This window comes from Dermochelys coriacea, chromosome 6 (assembly GCF_009764565.3).
Source record: "Dermochelys coriacea isolate rDerCor1 chromosome 6, rDerCor1.pri.v4, whole genome shotgun sequence".
NCBI lineage: Eukaryota > Metazoa > Chordata > Testudines > Dermochelyidae > Dermochelys > Dermochelys coriacea.
This window is the reverse complement of record NC_050073.1, coordinates 119399788-119419404: the sequence shown is the minus strand read 5'-3', so window position 1 is coordinate 119419404 and position 19617 is coordinate 119399788. Positions and strand designations below refer to the sequence as shown.

At 47.8% G+C, this 19617-nt stretch overlaps 1 protein-coding gene across 1 annotated transcript in view; it reads left to right on the top strand.

The window, feature by feature from the left end:
• The window catches only part of TMEM260 (transmembrane protein 260), a 144332-nt gene that overhangs the window by 419 nt on the left and 124296 nt on the right, over positions 1-19617 (top strand). The window lies entirely within an intron of this gene.

The window sequence follows — 19617 nt, the reverse complement described above, 5'->3', positions numbered from 1 at the left end:
TTGCCTTCATTACCTTTAGCTGCTTTCATTACATTCAGTTGTAATGCAAGAAACCTACAGTATCCTGTAAGACATTAGCTGGAGCATAAGCTAGCATACGTGTGGTTAAGTAGGCCAAAAGTCTTGGCATAGATCAACAGTTACCTTTCGATTTTAGGAACGAAGGAGAGCTTGCTCAATGGTAGGAGTTAGAATGTTCTAGGCAGTGCAACAGCAAGGAACATGGAAGTAATAACCGCAAATCCGCTTAAGCAAGGGGTGACAGGCAGATATGATCGTGAGCTGAACTGGTTGTTACACGTATCCACATACTAACCAATAGGAGAAGGGCACCTCAACATTAGTAAGATGAGAAAATACAAAGCGGGAAAGGGGAAAATCACCTACTGAATATGCATTAGATATAGTGGTGCCAGAATATCATATAAAAGTTACATCCCAACCTGTGGGCAGTAGAAGACAGAGAGATGTAGCCCTTGAAAGGGGCAAGAGTGATGGCCATTGGTGATGAGGGGGAAGGTGGTGGTGATGAGGAAGATGATGGTTAGCATTTCAGGTTGTCCTGCAAGGGCTGGTGTGAGTATACGGATGTACAGATGTCCATGCTGTAGTCTCTCTAGTTTACTGAGTTCAGGTATTTGTGAGTGTGCTAAATGTATTAATAAACTATATTTGGAAATATAGAAAAGTTCTTATAGTGTGAGTGTTGCAATTGTGCACATCAGGGTTCCCAACTATATAGTAATTGTAATAATATGGGGCCTGATCTTGGGACAAGAACCTGTCAACCCTCACAGTGATAACTGGGAATTCTTAGGTAATCAATATAATAAATACTTAATCTACAGCTCAGGCTACAGTAGCTATGAATGCCTAATTATTACAGATACATACTGTGATGGACCCAGGACAGTTGGGTACAGCAGAGTAGCAGAAGGCAGATATACTAGCCACTGGATTAACAGTTTTCTGTTCCCTTACTGACCAGAGCAGGGGCTGCTCCAGGCTAATAAGAACACCTGACTCCAATTAACCTGCAAAGAATCAGGTGAGGTCATTAAGCTAATGTGACCACCTGACTCTAATTGAGGCCCCTCTGATACTATAAAAGGGCTCACTCCAGGCAGAGGGGAGCTAGAGGAGAGGAAGTACAGCTGAAGAGCTGGTTAATGAAGACACCCTCAAGTCATTGGTAAGGGAGAAGCAGGAGAGCTGTGGGGAAGTGGCCCAGGGAAATGTAGCAACTCTGGCGGTGAAAGATTGGCTGCCAACAGCTACTACCATTAGAGTCCCTGGGCCGGAACCCAAAGTAGAGGGCGGGCCCGGGTTCCCCCCACCAACCTGCCACTACAGAAACGCCTCCTGGGAGGGAAAAACAGGCTCCTGTCAGGACAGGAGGCTAAACTGTTTTGGTATAAGGCCGTAGGAGCAAAGGAGACTGTGGGAAATCTCTCACCAACCTCCTTGCTGGCTTATGATGAAAAGGGCTCAGTTGACTGTATCCCTGGCCCTAGAGAGAGAGAAGGGCTACGTGGAGGGTTGCAGTGAGCCTCTAGCATAAACCGCCTGGAAGTGCGGGACCTACGGGGACAAGGTCTGAGCTCTGCCACAATACATACACACATCAATAGATCTAGCGCTTCTATATTCATGAAGCACTGAGTGCGCAGACTAATAGTTTGGCTTCAATGGGTGGACACGCTGTGCCTTGTGCATCTCCAGCGTGTATACAGCCCTGCGTGCTGCTCTTTGCTCATTATGTTCAACATGGTTGCGTGTAGCCTAATTACGTAGTATTTTATACAGAGCTGTGATAACCTGGAAAAACCTGCTTAGCCCAGAAGCATTTTGAGCCTGGTGAGTCTAATCAAAAGAGAGATGCTGAATGAGCCTTCTCATCTTTGGAGGGCCCGAGCCTTATTCCTACAGCTCTAATGATGCTCCAGGCTCTAACAAGCAGGGAAAAGCTTTTCCAACTCACTGTGATACAACAGTCCATTATTGAAGTCTAAACAAACAATGAGGGACCATTTTTCCCCCTGAATCCTTTTGGCCCTGTTGTCACCGTAACACATTTGCCATCCGTGTTCCCTTGTCTGGCTAGTCTGCAATAGATGATGATAACCTACTACTCCTACCAACTGATGGAGTTGTTCCTGTTGCTCAAGTTGTAAAGAGTAGAGCTGATCAGGAATTTTTCCTTTGGAATGATCTTCTGAGGGAAAACGCAATTTCTGCAAAATCAAAATTTTCTGTGGGTTTTGTCTACAGAAAATTGAAACAAAATATTTCATTTCAGGTCAAATAAAAATTACTTTAGTTTGTTGAACTAACCCAAAACGCTTTGTTTCAAGTCAGTTCACCATTATACTCATTTCCCTTTTGTGAAGCATTGTCTTATGGGAGATGTAGTTCAGGCCTTCATTGTCTCCTATGGCATTGTTTCCCAAACTTGGGACACCCCTTGCTCCGGGAAAGCCCCTGGCGGGCTGGGCCGGTTTGTTTACCTGCCGCGTCCGCAGGTTCGGACGATGGCGGCTTCCACTGGCCGCGGTTCGCTGTGCCCGGCCAATGGGGGTTGCGGGAAGCGACGCGGGCTGAGGGACGTACCGGCCGCCACTTCCCGCAGCCCCCGTTGGCCGGGCACAGCGAACCGCGGCCAGTGGGAGCCACCATCGCCCGAACCTGTGGACGCGGCAGGTAAACAAACCGGCCCGGCTCGGCCCGGCCCGCCAGGGGCTTTCCCGGAACAAGGGGTGTCCCAAGTTTGGGAACCACTGTTTACATCAGTCAGTGCCCATTGTCTCTGTTGCACAGATGCAGCAGAGGGTGCAATCGGCCTTCCCTTCTGTGTAGGCCCTGGACAGTTGCAGTCCCTGAGCTGGACATACTTTCTCTATGAACCCCCCCCCCCACGGCCCTCAGCTTCCCAAAGATAACACTGTGGGGAGGGGGACTGGTCCGTCACAGACTGGATGATCCAATTTGTTTCTGTTCCTGTGGAGTTGGTTACAATGAGATCAGAGGAAAAGGATCTCATTTGATGAAGTATCATTTCTTTGCCCTACAAGAACATAAGAACGGCCATACCGGGTCAGACCAAAGGTCCATCAAGCCTTGTCCTCTGACAGTGGCCAAAGGCAGGTGCCCCAAAGGGAATGAACAGACAGGTAATCATCAAGTGATCCGTGCCCTGTCACCCAATCCCAGCTTCTGGCAAACAGAGGCTAGGGATACCATTCCTGCCCATCCTGGCTAATAGCCATTGATGGACCTATCTTCCATGAATCTATCTAGCTCGCTTTTGAACCCCGTTATAGTACTGGTCTTCATAACACCTTCTGGCAAGGAGTTCCAGAGGTTGACAGAACTCTGACTCTTGGGTATTTCTAAACATGGGACAAGTAGGACCTGTTTTTCAAAGTGAAAAACACCAGTGCAGAGCAGTTGAGTACCTAACTTGCCTGTGCACTTACCACAAGTGTGTTTGCAAATCAGATATTTATAAGGGCAAGCAGACTTATAATTATCTATATACAAATACCCAACTTACATGTGCAATCATGGTGATTGCATATACAAATCAGGTGCACCCTTGTGCATACATATTTGATGACTTAATCATGCACATGCATTTACCAAAAATCAGTCTCTTCGTATGAATATCTTTAGTAGGCTGAATTTTTATACCATATATTGCACATTTTTTACTCACCACAGAAATGATCTTGTCATTGCATGGTGTTCTATCGAGCGAGGTACATGCAGGGCCCCATCACCATGCTGTCTGAATGCTTCCCAAGTATTTAAAAATAGAAATAATAACAGTGTGTGTGTGTGTGTGTGTCTCTCTCTCTCTCCCTAGCCTGGAAGGGAAATAGTTTGATTAGTTTATGGATCTTGTTTGTGTGTGAGTGGCTGTGTAGTATGTGGAGGGGTGGGAGGCTGTGTTGCATCTATGAAGAAGTTACTGAGGAAAAGCCAAGCTGAAGCAAAAGAGGCCTGAGGCCATCCTTCTTTCTTGTGGCAGGGGATTCCATAGATCCGGCTCATGTGAAAGTTCTTTCCATGCTCACAAGCATCCCCTGCTGGCTGACAGCTTCCTTTTCCCAGTGGAAGATAGCTGTCCTGCTCAGGAAGGGAGAAGTGGCAAGGACCAGTTCAATGGAGGGCTTTGCGTATCAGGGCAGAGACCTTGAATTGGATGCTTTGCCCAATGGGAAGCCAGTGCAGAGCACAGAATCGCCAGCGGGATGTGTTCACAGTGGCCTGGGGAGCTAAGCAGAGGGGCAGCTGTGCTTTGTACCGACCGGTGTTTTAGCAGGGCGTGCGGCTCCATTGCGATATGTTCTGAGTGTCGCTCATCGAGCCAAGATCATTGATGTGTGTGACTCACCGTGGCCTGGGGAGAGGAGGCCACCATCTGTCCAATCAGCCTGGAGTTCATCAATGGGTATTTGGGCATCCAATAGCACTCGAATGGTGCCCCGAGATGGCTGTCAGGAAGCAGGGTCTGCAGCAGAGACAATGCTCTAGCAACCTAACGAGCATAGCTGGCCTGGAGCAGCTGCCTGGTTGGTGGGAAGGGTCAGCAGGCCAGCCCTTCAGCCCAGCAGCAGGCCAGGGGGCTGCTCAAAGCATTTACCCCTGGCTGTGATAGCTCCTGTGCCTGCTTGTTCCCAGACTTGCTCCTGCCCTGGTTCTGCCTTGCTTCACTCCAGGCAATCCAGCTCTGAATCTTGGCTCTAATTCCTGACTTTAGCTCTGACCTTTGCTCTGGCATCTGGCCGCTGACTCTGGTTCTGACCCTCGGGTCTGACTCCTGCTCCAACCATTGGACATGACCACCTATCCCCCAGTCTCTGATGGCTGCAGACCAGCCTAGCCCTCGGATGGCACGTGCCCTCAGAAAGGGAATGTTGAGAAGAAGGCAAGTCTTTAGAAGCACTTCCCTCTTCCTAAAAAAGAAAAGGAGTACTTGTGGCACCTTAGAGACTAACAAATTTATTTGAGCATAAGCTTTCGTGAGCAACAGCTCACTTCATCGGATGCATTCCAATGTAGCTCATGAAAGCTTATGCTCAAATAAATTTGTTAGTCTCTAAGGTGCCACAAGTACTCAGTTTCTTTTTGCGAATACAGACTAACCCGGCTGCTACTCTGAAACCTGCCACTCCGCAAGCTTCTTGCAAAGCCCTGGGAGGCAGCCTGGATTACTGGACTGGGACGAGGATTTCAGCCTCATTGAAACCCAGGGCAGAACTCTCACTGGCTGACTTTGTCAGTGCTGGGATTTCAGCCAGGGAGGCAAGAAACCTAGGTTCTGTGTGTGTGCCCTCAGGTAAGTTGCTTCCCCTTTCGGTGCCTCTGTTTTCTCTCGCACCCTTTTTCTGTCTTGACTGTTTTCCCTGTAAGATCTCCAGGCCCAGGACTGTCTCTCACTATATATATGTACAGCACCCAGTGAAATCAGGCTGTTCTCATTTGGGGCCTCTAAATTTTCCTGTCATTCAAATAATAACAACATAAGTCCCTAAGAAGATAGGCTCATGCAGAAAAGCCTGCCAGACAAGGAACTTATATGGGGCTTGCTATAATAAACTCATGCTTCATTTTGGTTTTTGGATGGGAGTGGAGAACAGCATCTGTAGCTACAGAATATGAGCAGATGCCCGCTTTCCAGGGCCAGAGGTTATCTGGGCTTCTGTCTCGTATTGCAGAGAGCTTGGGAGACCCACAGGGAGCAAGCTTTTTGGAGGCTACTCTTCCGTTTGCCTGACAGGCAGCTAAACCTCTAACACTAGCCAACATCTAATCTTTTGTAGCCAAACAAACAAACAGGACTCTGGGGAAACAGAGCATTTTTGCAACTGTTAACTCTGCGGCACTCTTCAATCAAAACAAAACGGCAACAGCAATTTGAATATTAGAGGGAAATGGGGAAAGACTTGGATTCTCTCCAGCAGGGGAGCTGGTTGGTACAGCTCAGGCAGACATTCATTGGCTTGGATTAACATATCGATTAAGTACAGTTCAGTGCATTTAGCTGGTAGGAATCAAAGCACTGGGCTAAACACTAAATTAGCTGTGTTTGTGTACTTTTCGTTAGAGCAAAAAAAAAAAGACGGTTTTACCCACTGCAGCTGCTGGCGAGGATGCGGAATAAAGCAAATATGTCTCCTCATGTTTTGGGTGGGACCAGATGCATTTTAAAAATTATTTTATGCTTTAATCGGTCTCGAAGCTTCATTATTCCAAGCATTAGAGTGCCTGATCCAGAGGCCTATTTGTTAATACACTGAAAGCAGCAGCAGATGTGCTATTTTTTATCTGTGACCCGATCAGCTAGCTGATTCGTCTACTTCCATTTTCATTTTCCTGTCATTGATTTATTAATGATGTCTTACTTATCTGTGCCTCTTTTATAGGGCTTTCTATGGCACAGTCCCCAGAGAAATGCCCTTCCCCCACCCCCACATCAAAAATCCCTTTTACCATGTTCTTCCGTGCCGCTCTAGAGATTAGATGCTTTAATCATTTAGTAACTGTAACAACCTCTGTGCCTCGTACAATTTATAGACAATTTGTCTCCTATATATAGAGGGCTGTTTTTTTCCAATGTTCATTAACAACAGAGACTTGGGGCCAGATTCCTAGCTGCTATAAATCAGCATAGCCTGGGAATAATCCATTTGAGACATGCAGCTTATATATTTAGATGTTTTATATCATATGTAGCCCTGCTCATGCAAAACAAGACAAGAGGTCCATGTAAACAACCAAGGTGTTTACATCCAGTATTGTTCAAGGAGCAGACTCCTCCTGTTCAGTGGAAAATGCCCTGTGGTTTTGGCTTGAGTTTTGCAAATGTGAAATAACACAAGAACTAGGGATCCATAACACAAGAACTAGGGATCACCCAATGGAATTAATAGGCAGCAGGTTTAAAACAAACAAAAGGAAGTATTTTTTCACACAACTCACAGTCAACCTGTGGAACTCTTTGCCACAGGATGTTGTGAAGGCCAAGACTATAACAGGGTCCAAAAAAGAACTAGATAGGTTCTTGGAGGACAGGTCCATCAATGGCTATTCGCCAGGATGGGCAGGGATGCAAAACATGCAAAAAACATGAAGCTCCTGGAAGCAGCTAGCATGTCCCTCCAGCTCCTAGGCACAGGGGCAGCCGGAGGGCTCTGCACACTGCCCCTGCCCATGGCTCAGGCCCTGCCTCGAGCACCAGCTCTGCAGTTTCCATTGGCCAGGAACCACGGCCCATGGGAGTTGCAGGGGTGGCACCTGTGGAAGGGGGCAGTGTTCAGAGCTCCCTTACCACCCCTGCTCCTAGGAGCCCAAGGGACATGCTAGCCACTTCCGAGAGGTAAGTGACACCTGGAGTCTGCACCCCCTCCTGCACCCCAACTCCCTCATCCCCAGCCCTGCCCCAGAGCCTGCAATCCAAGCTGTTGCCCTCACCTCCCATACCTCTGCCCCAGCCCAGAGCCCCCTACCACACTCTGAACCCCTCAGACTCAGCCTGGCGCCCCCTCCTGCATCCCAAACCTCTCATCCCTGGCCCCACCCCAAAGCCTGCACCCCCAGTCGAAGCCCTCACACCCCTCTTGCACCCCAACCCCCTGCTCCAACTCAGTGAAAATGAGCGAGTGAGTGAGGTTGGGGGAGAGCGAGCGACAGGGCATGAATGGAGTGAGTGGGGGTGGGGCCTTGGAGAAGGGATGGGCGGGGAAGGGGCTGGGGGCAGGGCAAGGGCATTCAATTTTCTTCAATCAGAAAGTTGGCAACTCTAGTCAGGGGAAGGGGAGAAACTGTAGAATGAAATTCTGCTCTAAGATCCCCTGCGTGGACCCCTTATCTGCTGTACAGATCTCCACTGCCTCTCGTATGCAGGACTCCCCTGGACGAATGCTGAAAGATACATGTGCCTTTGGCAACTAAATCAGAACTTTCTAGAAACTGTGACGTTGGGGCCATGTGCAATCTTCAGGGTGGTACTCAGTGATCAATGTGAGATTTGTCATGGCCCCTCTGTCCAAAGATGCAAATCCTACCAAAGAGCTAGCTAATTTGTCACAAAGGGTTCAGCCCTGAAGGTTCATTTGCACCTGCCTCTCCCACTTCCAAGAGTCCTGTCAGGCAGCCTCCCTCTTGGACCCGAGCCTCTGAGGGTCTGTCTTGGTGCCAAGGTAGGAATTGAGGGAGAGGGGAATGGTGATGACTACTACCCATCCCCAGCCCCATCCGCATCCCTCCCCCCATTTCCTAGTGCCCAGGGGAAAATTAATGGACCTGTGAGAACTTGGTTCTTTGCCCTTTTGGGGTTCATAGTCCCTCCAGATCCAAGATCTTCATGCATCTGGACTTTGACTTGGGGTAAGGAAGTGACTTAGCGACATAGCCTGACTCTTCCCCAGCAGCAGGACCAGAGAGGTGATCCATGGTCCTCATGAAGCTGGAACCAACCAAGCACCTCCCTTGCAAATGACTTTCTCCCAGGTGCTGGGGGTGTGGGCTGGTGACTCATAGCTTGCCAGTGAAAGACAGGCGCGAGATGAAGTGGACTTCCTGGCTGGATTCTGCTGTCTCTGAAGTCCTGGGCACCCACAGAACTTGCCACTGACAAACCAGTGCAGGCCTAACTGTGAGAACCCATTCAAGAACTAGAAAACTATTCATGTGAGTGATTTATCCTTAATATTAAGACCAGCTGGCAGAAGGATGGGGAGTTTTGTCTCCTTGATTTCGGAGTGGGAAAGACCCTGAAGATTGTCTCAGGGCTGTAGCTCCTCATAACAGGTTACATCAAACCATGGCCCTATGAGGGAACGTGTATGTGGCCCCAACTGTTAGTTTTCTAAGGGGTTCTGATTTTCTCACCGAGGGCACACGTGTGCCTACAAGTAAGAGATCTGTTCTGATAATCCTCAGGGAAAGTTGCAATTTTGCCCAGCGCACTGATGTAGAGAAATATTAGAATCATTGAACGGTTTTGTGCATGGGTGGTGGGTGAGCCACGGGCTCAGGGAGGCTAGCGCCTGGCCCACCCCTCCCACTCCCAGCCCCAGAGTGCCCGGAGGCATGGCCCCAGCACCGGAGGCGGGGGGGGGCAGCCACCTCATGTTCCAGGCGCCCTAGCTCCAGATCCAGCAAGCCTCCCGGAAGAGGAGCAGTCTGCCTAGTCCGGGGCCAACTAGCAGCAGCAGGAGGGGGCCTCGGGGCGGAGCCTGGGCATGGCCATGCAGGGCTATTTGGGGAGGCTCAGCCTTCCCCAGCCTATTATATACGCTGCCTGTGGCTTTGTGTTTCATTTAGAACTAGATTAGGACTTGAGCAACCAAACTAGATCCCACAGTTTGGGCCTGTTGATCCCTGGGATTTCATTGGGATTAGCACTGGCAAGGTAAAGGCTGTCTGCAAAATGTGGCTCTGTGAGGATTTCAGCACCGGGAAGTGCTGGGATGTTTGCACTGTGAGGTTTTTGGCTTTAGCCGCTCTCCATGAGCACAGAGCAAAGGTATCAGTGGGAATGATCTATGGCAAACGTTGTAAATGCATATGCCAATAGGAATTTAACTCCATATTGCCAGGTTGGGATTAGGAACATCTCTGGCTTGAGATCTATCCTGTCTCATTGGGAGACATGGATTCTTCTATGCGTTTGTTCTATCAGGTGTTGATTTCGGCTTGTTTGCCTTCCTCTCTATTCTCTAAACTGAATGGGGCTGGGCTGCTCACATCTTTGATCCTGCTCCCTGGCTCTCCATTAGCATCTTGTGAAGCAGGGGGACTGATGTTAGGATAACTTTGATGGATCTGCTGGGCCCTTCTTGTTTTTATCGCCTGTCTTGGTTTTGTTGGTCCTCCTTGGAAAAAATCTCAGGTTAGGTTCTGCTCTTTACGTGAAAAACTCGACTCCTTCCTACTGTTTGGCTGAGACTTAATCAACCTGAAGGATGCATTTATTGGGTTGTCTTTAACATTTGTGAACACCACTTCATTGGACTGTAGCATAGCTAGAAGTAAGAAGGGAGATCGGTTAGAGTAATGGAGGAATAGGAAAGAAAATGAAACTCCTTTCAGCCTTTTAGTTGGGGAAAAATAAATTGCATTGTGTCATACTAGATGGAGCTAAGGTTTAGTGGTTTGAGCAGAGCACTGGAAGGTGATGATGTAAACCTGGGTGTAACACTGACTCATTGGATGGCCTTGAGCATGTCATGTCACCCATCTGCCTCAGTTTCCCAACCTGTACAATGAGGATAATGCTTTCTTACTTTATAGGGATGCTGTGGGGATTATGTAATATCTGAGTGCTAAGTATCGTTATTGTATCTATCGTGAGAAACAAGCTAGTTGCCCGCTTGCTTTTAATATCTCAGGGGTTTTTTTCCCTTATTAGTGATTCATTCATGAATCTCTCTGTGAAAAGAATTTGTTCTGACTCAAACTGCATTTTTAAAGTGTTTTATTGGCTATATTTTTATTCCTTTTATCTACCCATCCCAGTTTCATCTGGCTGTCAGCTGCAGGTTGTCTGTCTCCTTACCAGCACTGGCTGTTCCATATGGTAGTTGCCTACCACACACTAAGTATCCTGCGACTGTGTGAGGTCCATGCCTCCAAGACCCTGCATCTATCCTGGCTTCCCTGACTCCCACCCATCCCTGCCAACAGAGCTGTAGCATCGCTCCTCTGGGCGAAAGACGCACCCAGCCCAGCTCAGACACACATGCCAATGTTTTTCTGAAGGCCAAACTGTGAGGGGAAGGTGGGATGGGTTGGGTAGAGGTGGGAAAAAGGAGTAAAGAAACAATGCTATTAAAGGACAACTTTGTCCCACGCTCCCCTTCTTAGGAATCCATACATCACCACCTCGGTGTTGTACTATACTCGGCTGGCATCAGTTTCTCTCCTGAATGACCTGCCCACTTGGCATCATACTTTATAGAGCTGGTCAACATTTTCCATTGTTAAAAAAATGGTCTTTTCCCCAAAATGAAACATTCGGGTTCTGCAATTGGAAAATCTGGCCATTTTTTGGCTTTGAAACCCCCAAAATATTGATAGGTTTTGAAAAACAAAAGTCCCAAAACATTTAGAAAAGAACAAAAATTTGTCATGGGAAATATTTACCTTTTTCCACCTAGTCCCAATGCTTTGTTCCCGCTCTGGTGCCCAGCCACCCCCAATAATGCCCTACACCCTCAACTATGTCACCTCTTCTACTTGCAGAATATTTGGTAGATGTTTTTTCATATTTGTTTGTTTGATTTAAACCCATGTGAACAAGCGGCCTACGCTCTTCTTTTTCTTTCAGTGGTACTTTAGGGATAGAAGGAGCTGTTCAAACAGAAGATCATTGTGTCAGAAATATGCCAGCAATTTTGCTTCTTACTTAGCTTGTTTTTCTTTTAAAATGCCTCTCCTAAGCATTTCCAAGCAAACGTACCATCTGACTGCAAAGTCACAAAATTGATAAAGTAGCTCGGATTATGAAGAGGAGCTAATTTTATCTAAATTTGGATGCCAGCCTGAATTTCCAGCAGAAACTCAAAGGGAGAGACTGGTATTGTCTGCAAGATATTTATATAGGGGATAGAGCCTCAGATGGTGTAAACTGGCATAATTCCTTGTTCTTCAAAAGAGCTACAGTGATGTACTCCACTGAAGATCTGGGCCAAGAAATGCACCATTTTTGTTTGTGTAAGGTAACCAGATGACAGCCCTGAAATGCTCAGCTTAGCATGGACAACGGGCATGAAACCTTCTACAGCATCAGTCTGCCACAGGCCTCCATCATGAGGGAACATCTGTTTCTAGGGGGCGAGGACTGGTCAGTCTCTATAAGTGTTTAATCCTTTCCCCTTCTGCTCAGGCTGCAAACAAATTAATGCCTGACCTGGTGCGATTTTTGGATGCAGCCGTCTGGGTAGGTCAAGATGGACAACTCATTTCATGTAACCCACCGACCAGCTGTTGAACGGCAACAATTGACCTAAATCGTATTCACAGTAGTTAACGGCTCTGTATCACATCCTGAGCCATCCCATCCCAGAATGTTGCTTGCTTCATGGGCGTAAGGTGCCCGTGCCCCTGCTCTGGTAAGTGCCTGGCTTTGAGGCTGAACTTGCTCAGTTTACATGTACAAAAATGACTTTTCTAGTTCACAGTCTTATCTACACCCCAGGATCTGAAAGTCAAGCTGGTTTGTTTCCTGCTCATGCATCATTCCCACTCATCCTGACCCAACTGAGGTGAATTGTAGCTTCATCCCTTTCCCACATGGCTACCCTCCTGCACGGGGCTCAGGGGTAGCAGGAACGGTCATCACTGGAGCTGGTCAAAGACTTTTTTAATCTTTTTTTGACAGAAAATGGTGGTGGCAGGGGTTGTTTACAAAATGGAATTTTTGTAACAAATATCTGGTTTTGTTGAAAATTTAGAACGAGGTAAATTAGAGGCACTTGGGGAGCTGACTAGAAAACCCCTCTGTCTATACATCAAACATACGGTGCACTGTAACGTCCACGTGTTTACATATTACAGTGTTTCATGCCTGCGGAGCTGCTAGTGTGAAAGGCCTATTGTCAGGCATTCAGAACTCAGCTGTTACAACTTGGTCCTAAGTGAAAGGAGCCATTTCTAGCCTCAGCTCTCAGGCACAAATAAGTTTCGGAACACGTCCATGACCAAAACAACTTAAAACACTGTCTGAGCTGTCCAGGTGTGATCTTTGCCAAAGCTTGAGTGTGGTACAAAGACTGGGCCCGTCCATAAAATCTGCATAACTAAGAAAGCAGAAAATGTTGTTTTTTTTCTCATCTTCTAGAACAGAAAATATTTTGACTGTAAGTGAAATGTTGGGCCATAGTGTGGCTTATTGGCCTTGGCTCTTGAAAATGTGAAATAGCTGCCTGTCAAAGAAAACTTCATGAAGATTTTTTTTATTTTGCATATTTATGCCTATGCATAACTTTAGACATATGAGTGTAAGTTTTTGTAGGATTAGGGTTTTTTTGTATACTCTGCATATGTTACAATATTTACACAATAGATTAGACCTCTGTTGTTGTTTTTTAAATGTAAATACCTTATAAATAATTCACCATTAATCTGGGTTTGAAATTGGCACACTATGCCTGGAGACTTTTGTGATTTAATTGTCCTGTGTCTTTCATTTTTCAATGAGTTAGTTTAGTTTATCTGTCTAGCACTCTGAGAGACATAAGGCGACAGATGCTGATTTTACAGAATGTCTCCAAATAACCCAGATAGAAATCACTCCGGATTTACAGCAGTGTCACTGAGATCAGAATCTGCCCCTATATTTCTATCCTTTTTGTGAACAGGAAGACCCACCCATACAAATGAAACAATCACTGAGAAATATCTCTTGGACCAATGACTTCAAAGGGCCTGTTGCATTCTGTCGAGCCACATTTGCACACTTTCTGAGGATGCACAGACATTCATGCAAATGAAAGACAGGGCTCGCTGTTCTGGTCTTCCATGAAAATAATGCACCTTTAAAAATATTGAATTACATGTATAGTGTGAGGCACTCACCTCCTTCCCCTGGGAAACTAGGATCATTCACATTAGAAATGCCCTAAACACATATTTGTACAGTAGGCAATGTATTGTTTTGGCTCCAGCTGCTTTTATTGTCTGTGCTTATTAAAGCCATCCTAGATGCACAGAGCTACTTACTTCTCCGGCACAAAGGCCTTCTATCAACGTAGAGGTGAAAAACATCTGTACTGCTGAAGAGATCATCCCACCCCAGTGCAGAACATAGTCCCCCATGTCTCCCCAGTAGAAAGGGTTCCCAATATTCTTTCTCAGGGCAAAATCCAGCTCATTTCCTCACGTTGCATGGGGCCTTACTCCGTGAGTTGACCCATTCAAAGGGAACAATTTGTGGCTCTTGTCCCATTGCCCCACATAGCAGGCTTGGGAGCTGAATCCGCTGAGAAAATAGCTGGACAAATGGGAACTGCTCCACTGTTTCGAGGATGGGAAAGCTAGGAATCAAGGAGACACAGCACTAGGCACTTAGTGAGGCCCTGCTGTGCCATGGCAATGGGGAAGCTAAGCCTCTCTGCTATCCACCTCTCTACTCTTAGTGTGCCCCTCCCTGGGCACCGAGCCCCTGATCCCATGGAGAGAGCCAGAGGAGAGATTCCCAGCAGGAATTTGACCGGCAGCAGCGCCACGGCAACACTTGAAAGGTTTTTCCTCGGTGCACCCTAAAGTTCAGGAGCTTGCCCCGTCTGCTGCTTCTGGGGAATGGGGCTGGGAAGCTCCTGAACACGCCCGCCTGTTTCAGGCAAGACTGGAAATACCAGCAAGATCACCTCTCTCAGCCCTTCTGCTTCTAGCCCCAGATGGGGGAGGAAGGATCAGAGTGCCTGGCGGAGCACCCAAGGGTTGGGTTGAGTGTGGGGCAGAGATTTGGGTCAGAATTTATTTGATCAGAACCAGTTTGTCCGGCTTACAACACAGCAGTAAAACTGGCAGCCCAATCCCTGAAGCAGGGACTCTTGGAGCCTTTCAGAGACCAGGACGTTAATTGCACTGACTCTGGTAGGGCTAGCATGCAGCAAGTGCAGGAGAGGAAGGAAACTAACTAAGTGCTGGAAGAGAGATACAACAAGAGGGATGTGGGAGGGGAAAAAGGGACAATACAAGGAAAGAGAATCTCCCACCCAAAATAGCTTTCCTGTTCACTAGCAGCCCTCTCCCAACTCCTAGGTTATCTCTCTCACTCCTCCTCCTTTAGTGTTTGCTCTGAAAAGCTGATGGAATAACTCCCTTTGCCATGTCTCTGAACGCACAATGGTTATTAATTAGTTATAGTATGGAAGCACGTGGATACCCAAACTAAACTCAGGGGCCCATTGGGCTAGGCCCTATACACACATAATGAGCCCTGGAGAGCTTACACAAAGGCAAAACAATTGGCCAAGGTCACGCAGCAGGTTGGTGGCAGACTCTGGATTAGGGCACCGCTCTCCTGAGTCCAAGATAAGTGCCCGATCCTCTAGACCAGTGGGTCTCAACCTCTCCAGATTACTGTACCCCTTTCACAAGCCCTGCCGCCTGGGGCTGAAGTCTGAACCCTGCCGCCCGGGGCTGAAGCATGTAACTTAACTTCGTGCGGCCCCCTGTGGTGTGGCGCCCCAGGCAATTACCCTACTTGCCACCCCTAATGCCAGCGCTGTGCTTGCGACCCCCCTAAAACCATCCTATGACCCCCCTGGAGCTCGTGACCTCCAGGTTCAGAAACACTCAGCTAGATGAATTGGCATACCACCTCCCTGGAAGCCCTCTGTGTGCCCCTGGTTGAGAACCACTGCTCTACGGCTTTCTGGTGATGCTGACCCACTGGGAGTTAGCAGATGGTTCCCACATCTCCAGCTGTTGCTCTAGCAGGTGCTAGGTGCTTACTTCACCAGAAGATGCTGTTGGCAATGGAGCTGGGTTTTTTCCCTTTGCAGGGGAATATGCAGGGTTTGTGTAGTAAATGTTACGGCTGACTTCGTACGCCCCTTTGCTTCTTTTCCTAAAACCTTTCAAAACCACAGCAAGGGAGCACGCAGAGCCGTTGTTCTGCAGGGCCAAGTCCCTCCTCTCCAATGCTTTTAGAGATACAAAGCCCCTGAAGGTGCCGTTTTTTGGGGGGTGTTTGCTCCCCACCACACTCACTAGTGGGTTCACCTCACCCCCTTAAAAACGACGTGGTTTGTAACCAGCTTCCTCCTTGAGGAGTTTGAGTTTCCATCTGGCTTCATGGCCTAGCTTCAGCACGGCCTATACGGGCTGGGCCAAACACAGCCCTGGTGTAAACTGTCACAAGACTATTGAAGTCAAAGTGACCCTCCAGCTGCATCAAGGTGCGTGCTCGCTCTCAGTGAAGTACCAAAGGGCTGTGGGCAGGCTGGGAGGGGTCTCGGTGGGCAGATGAGCCAGCATTTTGCCCTCGTGGCTGCCATCTGGTGCTCCAGGAGCTAAGCTTTCATTAAGAGCCTAACGTCAGTGCTTAATTTGTGCCAGGGTTGAGCTTCAGCACCTCTGGGGCTGGAAGTTCACAGCTCTGGCACCTCTGGGCCTGGCAATTCAGAGCCCTGGCACCTCTGGGGCTGGCAGTTCAAAGCCCTGGCACCTCTGGTTTGGCAGTTCAGAGCTCCGGCACCTCTGGTTTCACAGTTCAGAGCTCCAGCACCTCTGGGGCTGGCGGTTCAGAGCCCCGGCACCTCTGGGCCTAACAGTTGACAGCCCCAGCACCTCTGGGCCTGGCAGTTCACAGCGCCAGCACCTCTCGGTTTGGCAGTTCAGAGCCCTGGCACCTCTGGGCCCGGCAGTTCACAGCCCCGGCACCTCTGGGCCTGGCAAGTTCACAGCCTCAGCACCTCTGGGCCTAGCAGTTCACAGCCCCGGCACTTCTGGGCTCACCACATCAGTTATAAATGTAAAAAAATTGCTGAGTAAAGAAAACCTTCCCAGTGTGATCCAATACAGCAATGTATGACTCGACAGCCTAAAGTGACAGACATGCGTTAATGGGTGCAAACTCGGACGCCCAATTACAAGTTTAAATATCAACACTGCTGACTTGTTCCCTGCAGATCAAAGTGCACCAGGAAGGGAGGCAACTATCTTAAGACCTGCACAACCGCGAGTGGCATCTAATTTCTGCACGAGTAGGCGGAGCTTGGCTTATGGGCGGAGCTTGGGACAGTACCCCTCTTTATTTTTTCTAGGCTGGCCCCTGCCAAGTTCTGCCAACTTTGAGGGGGAATAAACGACTTAGCTACAGTTCAGCTTAACTCTTTCTTTGATTGCCAGGCTCAACATTGAGCAAATCGTTCCCTTGTGACTGCAGAAATACACAGCAGTGTAGCATTCACCTCAGAGCTGTTCCTCCTAGACAGAATTACATGTTTTTACCCTGGTGTGATACCATTGATTTTAGTGACGTCTGACAGCCACCGCTGTCAGTGAACTCAGAATCAAGCCCTAAGCGCCCGTGCTCCGAAGGGCTAAGGGTATCACTTGTTGATTGTTCAATTAAAGAGACTGCCAGTTGTCACCAAAGGGGAAGTAGATGCAGGGTATTTGTGAAGCTTTCTGGAAATGTAAGTGTGATTATTACGTGCCCTCCATATTATTTTGACTCATCTTAAAGCCAGGGCCTTCCACCGTCTCCGCCAGCGTGTGCCCGTTATGCTTTCTGGGCCAGGCTGGCAGATGAAACAGCTCGTCACCTCTGTCACCAAAGCAAGCTGGACCCACAAGCCAGAATTCAGTCCTTTCTACCATACAACATGTGTGTTGCTAATGGAATTTGTGACCTTTCTGGTTTCCAGTGTTTTCTCTTCCAGCATCTTGCCCTGGCAGTCTCTGGAAATCATACAGAAAAGTCGAGCATTTTATCCCCATGCTTACAATGTGCCCATAGGCTTAAAAATATCTTACTCACATAAGAATAGGTTTCAGAGTAGCAGCCGTGTTAGTCTGTATTCGCAAAAAGAAAAGGAGTACTTGTGGCACCTTAGAGACTAACAAATTTATTAGAGCATAAGCTTTCGTGAGCTACAGCTCACTTCATCGGATGCATTTGGTGGAAAAAACAGAGGAGAGATTTATATACACACACACAGAGAACATGAAACAATGGGTTTATCATACACACTGTAAGGAGAGTGATCACTTAAGATAAGCCATCACCAACAGCAGGGGGGGAAGGAGGAAAACCTTTCATGGTGACAAGCAGGTAGGCTAATTCCAGCAGTTAACAAGAATATCAGAGGAACAGTGGGGGGTGGGGTGGGAGGGAGAAATACCATGGGGAAATAGTTTTACTTTGTGTAATGACTCATCCATTCCCAGTCTCTATTCAAGCCTAAGTTAATTGTATCCAGTTTGCAAATTAATTCCAATTCAGCAGTCTCTCGTTGGAGTCTATTTTTGAAGCTTTTTTGTTGAAGTATAGCCACTCTTAGGTCTGTGATCGAGTGACCAAAGAGATTGAAGTGTTCTCCAACTGGTTTTTGAATGTTATAATTCTTGACGTCTGATTTGTGTCCATTCATTCTTTTACGTAGAGACTGTCCAGTTTGGCCAATGTACATGGCAGAGGGGCATTGCTGGCACATGATGGCATATATCACATTGGTAGATGCGCAGGTGAACGAGCCTCTGATAGTGTGGCTGATGTGATTAGGCCCTATGATGGTATCCCCTGAATAGATATGTGGACAGAGTTGGCAACGGGCTTTGTTGCAAGGATAGGTTCCTGGGTTAGTGGTTCTGTTGTGTGGTGTGTGGTTGCTGGTGAGTATTTGCTTCAGATTGGGGGGCTGTCTGTAAGCAAGGACTGGTCTGTCTCCCAAGATCTGAGAGAGTGATGGCTCGTCCTTCAGGATAGGTTGTAGATCCTTGATGATGCGTTGGAGGGGTTTTAGTTGGGGGCTGAAGGTGATGGCTAGTGGCGTTCTGTTGTTTTCTTTGTTGGGCCTGTCCTGTAGTAGGTGACTTCTGGGTACTCTTCTGGCTCTGTCAATCTGTTTCTTCACTTCAGCAGGTGGGTATTGTAGTTGTAAGAATGCTTGACAGAGATCTTGTAGGTGTTTGTCTCTGTCTGAGGGGTTGGAGCAAATGCGGTTATATCGTAGCGCTTGGCTGTAGACAATGGATCGAGTGGTATGATCTGGATGAAAGCTAGAGGCATGTAGGTAGGAATAGCGGTCAGTAGGTTTCCGATATAGGGTGGTGTTTATGTGACCATCGCTTATTAGCACCGTAGTGTCCAGGAAGTGGATCTCTTGTGTGGACTGGTCCAGGCTGAGGTTGATGGTGGGATGGAAATTGTTGAAATCATGGTGGAATTCCTCAAGAGCTTCTTTTCCATGGGTCCAGATGATGAAGATGTCATCAATGTAGCGCAAGTAGAGTAGGGGCATTAGGGAACGAGAGCTGAGGAAGCGTTGTTCTAAGTCAGCCATAAAAATGTTGGCATACTGTGGGGCCATGCGGGTACCCATCGCAGTGCCGCTGATTTGAAGGTATACATTGTCACCAAATGTGAAATAGTTATGGGTCAGGACAAAGTCACAAAGTTCTGCCACCAGGTTAGCCGTGACAGTATCGGGGATACTGTTCCTGACGGCTTGTAGTCCATCTTTGTGTGGAATATTGGTGTAGAGGGCTTCTACATCCATAGTGGCTAGGATGGTGTTTTTAGGAAGATCACCAATGGACTGTAGTTTCCTCAGGAAATCGGTGGTGTCTCGAAGATAGCTGGGAGTGCTGGTAACGAAGGGCCTGAGGAGGGAGTCTACATAGCCAGACAATCCTGCTGTCAGGGTGCCAATGCCTGAGATGATGGGGCGTCCAGGATTTCCAGGTTTATGGATCTTGGGTAGCAGATAGAATACCCCAGGTCCTGGCTCCAGGGGTGTGTCTGTGCGGATTTGTTCTTGTGCTTTTTCAGGGAGTTTCTTGAGCAAATGCTGTAGTTTCTTTTGGTAACTCTCAGTGGGATCAGAGGGTAATGGCTTGTAGAAAGTGGTGTTGGAGAGCTGCCTAGTAGCCTCT